This window comes from Chiloscyllium plagiosum, chromosome 11, assembly GCF_004010195.1.
Source record: "Chiloscyllium plagiosum isolate BGI_BamShark_2017 chromosome 11, ASM401019v2, whole genome shotgun sequence".
In the NCBI taxonomy this organism is placed as follows: Eukaryota; Metazoa; Chordata; class Chondrichthyes; order Orectolobiformes; family Hemiscylliidae; genus Chiloscyllium; species Chiloscyllium plagiosum.
The window spans coordinates 3,008,118-3,015,027 of record NC_057720.1 but is presented as its reverse complement, the minus strand read 5'-3'; the positions used below and the strand labels follow the sequence as shown (position 1 = coordinate 3,015,027).

The following is a 6,910-nucleotide window of genomic DNA, read 5'->3' as shown; positions in this document are numbered from 1 at the left end:
CCTCACCCTGAATCCCCCTCACCCTGATCCTCCCTCACCCTGATCCCCCCCTCACAGTCGATGGTTTGAACATAAATTCTTCATCAGGAATTCCCAATGAAGGGCTTATGCTCAAAACGTTGATTCTCCTGCTCCTCGGATGCTGCCTGACCAGCTGTGCTTTTCCAGCACCAAACCATTTGACTCTCATCTCCAGCATCTCCAGACCTCACTTTCTCCTGCAACACAGGAAGTCAGGTTGTAATTTAAAATAAAATTCACTTTGCGATGTGGGTGTCACTGGCTGGGCCCAGCCTGTCCCTAGTTGCCCCTTGAGAAGGTGGGGGTGAGCTGCCCTCTTGAACTGCTGCAGTCCATGTGCTGTAGGTAGACCCACAATGTCCTTAGGGAGGGAATTCCAGGATTCTGACCCAGCGACAGTGAAAGAACGGGGATATATTTCTAAGTCAGGATGGGGAGTGGCTTGGAGGGGAATATGCAGGGGGTGGTGTTCCCATGTATCTGCTGCCCCTGTCTTTCTAGATGGAAATGGTCACGGGTTTGGAAGGTGCTGTCTGAGGATCTTGGTGAATTTCTGCAGTGCATCTTGTAGATGATACACACTGCTGCTACTGAGAGATGGGGGTGGAGGGAGTGGATGTTTGTGCCAGTCAAGCGGGGGCTGCTTTGTCCTGGATGGTGTCAAACTTCTAGAGTGTTGTTGTAGCTGCCCCCATCCAGGCAAGTGGGGAGTATTCCATCACACTGCTGACTTGTCCCTTGTAGATGGTGGACAGGCTTTCGGAGACAGGAGGTGAGTTACTCGCTGCAGGATTCCCAGCCTCTGATCTGCTCTTGTAGCCACTGTGTTTATGTGATGAGTCCAATTGAGTTTCTGGTCAATGATTGTCTCTTGGTGATGGTCATAGTCTGACATTCATGTGGTATGAATGTTACTTGCCATTTGTCAGTCCAAGCCTGGACATTGTCCAGAACTTACTACATTTGAACATGGACTGCTTCAGTATTGAGGAGTGGCGATTGGTGCTGAACATTGTGTAATCATCGGTGAACATCTCCACTTCTGACCTTATGATGGAGGGAAGGTTATTGATGAAGCAGCTGGAGATGGTTGAGCCTTGGACACTACCCTGAGGAGCTCCTGCAGAGATGTCCTGGAGCTGAGGTGAGTATTTGTCTTAAACCATTTGTAGTTTAAATTGTACAGATTAGAAATCCATTTTATTTTTCCTGAATGTCTTGTTGATGTTGAGTGTGTTAGAATAAATGGAATTCTTTTTCTGGTCTTGATGAAATCTGGTGTGAATTGATTTGGTCGTGAGCTGCAGTTAATCACGTACACTTATCTTTGAGTGTTCTCATCGGATTTTATAGATTTTGGAACAACCTGTGCAACAGAGTGACACAATTGGTTCAATCTTCTCAATTACGTCATGACATACTCAATGATGTTTACACCCCTCTGTAATTTCCTGCAGATTTGTCCCTCTACATCCCTCCGTTTTGATGGGGATCGATATGTCCTTATTTCGATTAAATTTCCAAACCTTCCTCAGTCTCCAGTTGTTGAGCCTTTAGCTCTGAGAATACTTTATGTTGATCTTGTTTCTGGTCAGTGAGAAGTCCGTACCTCACTTTTATTCTTAGCAAAGATGAAACTCAAGTCAACATATCCACTTCATTCTCCCACTGACGTGAATTATAGTTCCACAGAAACAAAAACAGAAGTTGCTGGAAAAGATCAGCAGATCTGGCAGCATCTGTGGAGAGAAAACAGAGTTAAGAATGTTCCTGAAGTTGGGGTAGTCCAGAACAAGGGGGTCACAGTCCAAGAATAAGGGGTAATCCATTCGGGACTGAGATGAGGAAGAATTTCTTCACTCAGAGAGTTGTGAACCTGTGGAATTCTCTCCCACAGGAATTGGGGCCAGTTCATTAGATAGATTCAAGAGGGAGCTGGATGTGGTCCTTGCAGCTAAAGGGATCAAGAGGTATGGGGAGAATGGGATACTGAGATTACATGATCAGCCATGATCATATTGAATGGTGGGGCAGGCTGGAAGGGCCGAATGGCCTACTCCTGCATCGATTTTCTATGTTTCTATGTCAATGATTCGGGTCCAGTGACCCTTCCTCAGAGCTGATCGTAGCTAGAAAAATGTTTTTTTAATGCAGAAGATAGGGTGGGGGGAGGGGGAAGGAGTAAATGGTAGGTGAGGATAGAACCCAGAGAGAGAGAGAGAGAACAGTTGGACAGACAAAGGAGTGGAGATCAGTCAGCCTGGGAGAATGAATGGCTGCTAAAGGGGACCATTTGTGGCTAACAATGGATAGTGTATCATAGCTGGCCATGTGATAACAAGGCCTGGTGTATGGGGGTCAGGGTAAGGACATGGGAGAAGGTGTCTCCAGCCCTAAAATTATTGAATTTGATATTGGGTCCTGAAGGCTGCAGGGTCCCCAAGTGGAAAATGAGGTGCTGTTCTTCCAGTTTGCGCTGAGCTTCACTAGAGCACTGCAGCAACTCTGAGACAGAGATGTTGGCCAGGGAGAAGGGTGGGGTGTTGACGTGGCAGGCGACTGGAAGCTCAGGGTCTTTCTTGCGGATGGAATGCAGGTGTCCTGAAAAGCAGTCACCCAGTTTACGCTTCATTACCCCAATGTAAAGGAGACCACATTGTGAGCAGCAAATATGTTAGACTAGATTGTGAGAAGTGCAGGTAAAGTGCTGCTTCACCTGGAAGGTGTGGTTGGGCTCTTCCTTTACCTTCCCTCACTGTCACTGGATCAAAGTCCTGGAATTCCCTCCCTTAGGCCATTGTGGGTCTATCTGCAGCACATGGACTGCAGCGGTTCAGGAAGGCAACTCACCCCTGAGCTCCTGGCCCCCACCACCTCATCTCACCTCACCCCACCTCGCTCCTTACCCCTACCACTGCCCCCACCCTCCCTTTCACCACCACCACCCCATCCCAGCGCCACCGCTGCCCCCCCAATTATCCCACCTCCTTGGTTTGTTTGATGTTGTTTCTGTGGTAACCATTCTGATGGCTGTATGTGGCGAGCAGAATTACAGGAATAGTCACTCAGCTTTAGTGGTGTTTGTTCCGAAACAACCCTATGTTTAAATACGTCAAACTGAGTTGTGACATTTTACTGTTTTATTCTCCTTTTTGAGTTTCTATAACCGGTTTGTTTGCAATATCTGATTTGAAGGTTAAATGACCAAATTGTTTCAATCACTCCTTTGTTTAGCTGTCACAAGAGGTGTCTTTAATGGGGTATAACCCCCCTCCAAATTACTCTAATATTATGTATGCAGAACCCACTCAGTTACACGACGAACAGTATTTATTTCTTATTCAGATGCACATATAGTGGATAAATATGTCTGTGGTTTATGTATTCCAGCTGAGAGTTGGTCTTTTTATTGTCTGCTTTCTTGGGTTGCTGATGCACATGAGTCATGTATGGCTTAGAATTGTGATCTCCAAACCCCTCAACCACTTCCATTCAGAAGGACAAGGGCAGCAGATACATGGGAACGCCACCACCTGCAAGTTCCCCTCTAAACCCATCACTATTCTGACTTTGAAATATATCACTGTTCGTTGAAACCAACTGTATAAAATATTGCAAAAGTTCAAACACAGTTCCTTATCAAAGAATCCTGACAGCGTGGAAACAGGCCATTTGGCCCAACAAGTCCACACCAGCCCTCCAAAGAGCATCGAACCCAAACCCATCCCCTTACACTTCCCATGGCTAATGCAATTAATCCACACATCCCTGGACACTAGGGGAAATTGAGCATGGCCAGTCCACTCTAACTTGCACATCTTTAGTTTGTGGGAGGGAACCCACGCAGACACGGGGAGAATGGGCAAGCTCCACAAAAGATAGTGGAGCACCCTGGTGCTGTGAGATAGCAGTGCTAACCACTGAGCCACTGTGCCGCACACACCCACCATGCTCAGTATAGTTTGCCCTTTAGCCATCCCAACACTATGCTGCACTCTTCGCTTGTTGTGACCATTGTCATAGATTCATACAGCGCAGAAAAGGCCCTTCGGCCAATTGGGTCTGCACCAACATAACTACCACTAAAGGCACGCTAATCCCAATTTCCTGCACTTGCTCCATATCCTTGAATGTTATGATATTTGAAGTGCTCATCCAAATATTGTTTAAATGTTGCAAGGTTTCCGGCCTCCGCTACCTTTCCAGGCAATGTATTCCTGATTCCCACCACCGGCTGAGTGAAGACGCTTTTCCCAAATCCCCTGTGAATCATCTACTCCTTACTCTAAAACTATGCCCTCTTGTGATTAACCCGTCAACCAAGGGGAACAGCTGCTCTGTATTCACCCTGTCCATATCCCTCATAATCCTATACACCTCAATACATTCCCCCTCAGTCTTCTCAGCTCTAAAAACAATCCAAGCCTCTCTTGTTTCTCCTTATAGCTCAAATTCTCCATCCCAGGCAACGTCTTGATGAATCTCATCTGTAACCCCTCCAGTACTATCACATCCTTCCTGTAGTGGGGTGACCGGAACTGCATGTACTCTAGCTGTGGACTGACCAACACTCTGTACAACTCCAACATTACTGCCTTGCTCTCATACTCTATGCCATGGACAGCGAGAGCCTTTTTCCTCGGATGGTGATGGCTAGCACGAGGGGACATCGCTTTAAATTGAGGGGTGATAGATACAGGACAGATGTTAGAGGTAGGAGAAAGTGAGGACTGCAGATGCTGGAGATCAGAGTTGAGAATGTGGTGCTGGAAAAGCACAGCTGGTCAGGCAGCGTCCGAGGAGCAAGAGAACCAACGTTTCAGGCATAAGCCTGATGAAGGGCCTATGCCCGAAACGTTGTTTCTCCTGCTCCTCGCATGTTGCCTGACCGACTGTGCTTTACCAGCACCACATTCTTGATTCAGATGTCAGAGGTAGTTTCTTTACTTAGAGTGTAATAGAAGCATGGACCGGCCTGCCTGCAACAGTAGTAGATTTGCCAACTTTAAAGGCATTTAAATGGTCATTGGATAGACATATGGCTGATAATGGAATAGTGTAGGATAGATGGGCTTCAGATTGGTTTCACAGATTGGCACAACATCGAGGGCCGAAGGGCCTGTACTGCACCATAATGTTCCATGTTCTATGCTTGACAACTGATGAAAGCAAGCCCCATATGCCTTCTTAACCATCCTATTCACGTGTTCTGCTAACTTCAGGGATCTGTGAATAATTACCAAGACCCATGTGTTCCTCTGAGCTACCCAGTGTCCTGCCATTTATTAAATACTCCCTTATCTTCTTTCTTCTTCCAAAGTGCATCACCTCACACTTATCAGGGTTAAATACCATCTGCCACTAGTCTGTCCATCTGACCAACCCATCTATAGCTTTCTGTAACCTACAACCATCATCTTCACTATTAACCACTTTACCAACCTTGGTATCATCTGCAAACATTCCCCCAACATTTTCATCTGTATCATTAATGTAAATGACAAACAGTAAGGGTACTGGTAATGATCCTTGTCGTACACTGGCCTCTGGTTGCTCCAACAGCCTTTTATCACCACCCTTTGTGTCCTATTACTGAGCCAGTTTCTGATCCACCTTGCCAAGTTTTCCCCAATTCCATGTGCTTTAACCTTCTCAATCTGTCTCCCATGTGGAACCTTGTCAAAAGATTTGTTAAAATCCAAATAAACTGCATCATCTGAACTTCCCTCATCCACACTCTTGATCACATTTTCAAAAAATTCGAACAAATTTGTTAAGCATGACCTCCGTCTTACAAAGCCAAACTGACTATTCATAATTAACCCATGTCTTTCCAAGTGGGCATTAATTCGCTCCTTCAGAATTCTCACTAATAGTTTCCCTCCCACTGATGTGAGACTCTCTGGTTTGTAATTTCCTGGCTCATTTCTACCAGCCCTCCTAAAAAGTAGAGCCACATGAGCCGTCCTCCCGTCCCCTGGCACTTGGCCAAAGAGGAATTAAAAGGTTGTGTCAGAGCTGCTGCAATTCCCTGTCTCACCTCCCATAGCAGCCTGGGGTGCAATTCATCTGGGCCATGGGATTTGTCTTTTTTAAAGCCCGACAGAGCCTTCAGTGTCTCCTCATTTCCGATGTCAAACCGTGCAAATTCCTGATAGTTCCTTTACCTGAATTCCATACCTACGTTCTCCTTGTCCAGAGTGAAGACTGAAGAGCAGTAATCATTCAACACCCTTCCAATATTCTGTAACTTCACACACAGATTGCCCCTTTGGTTCCTAATGGGCCCTACATTTTTCCTGGTTAACCTCTTCCCTTTAATGGATTTATAACATTGTAAGTTCCTCGGTAGTATAGTGGTTAGTATCCCCGCCTGTCACGCGGGAGACCGGGGTTCAATTCCCCGCCGGGGAGTATAACTGTATTTAGGATGGCACGGTGGCTCAGTGGTTAGCACTGCTGCCTCACAGCACCAGGGTCCCAGGTTCGATTCCAGACTCGGGTAACTGTCTGTGTGGAGTTTGCACATTCTCCCCGTGTCTGCGTGGGTTTTCTCCCTCAGTCCAAAGATGTGCTGGTCAAACGTATGGGCCCCAGCTATGCCTGTCTCTTTGTTGGCTACGTAGAACAGTTGATCTTCCGTAATTACACCGGCACCACTCCTCACTTCTTCCTCCGCTGCATTGGCGCCACCTCGTGCTCCCACCAGTTCATCAACTTCACCAACACATTCCACCCTGACCTTAAATTCACGTGGACCATCTCTGACACCTACCTCCCCTTCCTGGACCTCTCCATCTCCATTAATGACGACCGACTTGACACCGACATTTTTTACAAACCCACCAACTCCCACAGCTACCTGGATTACACCTGGATTACACCTCTT

General features: G+C 46.6%; 1 non-coding gene across 1 annotated transcript; it reads left to right on the top strand.

The window, feature by feature from the left end:
• Positions 1–6,363: 6,363 nt before the first annotated feature.
• Positions 6,364–6,435, top strand: trnad-guc. Its single transcript has one exon. It is a non-coding gene; the product is annotated as a tRNA-Asp (tRNA).
• The last annotated feature ends 475 nt before the right edge of the window (positions 6,436–6,910 follow it).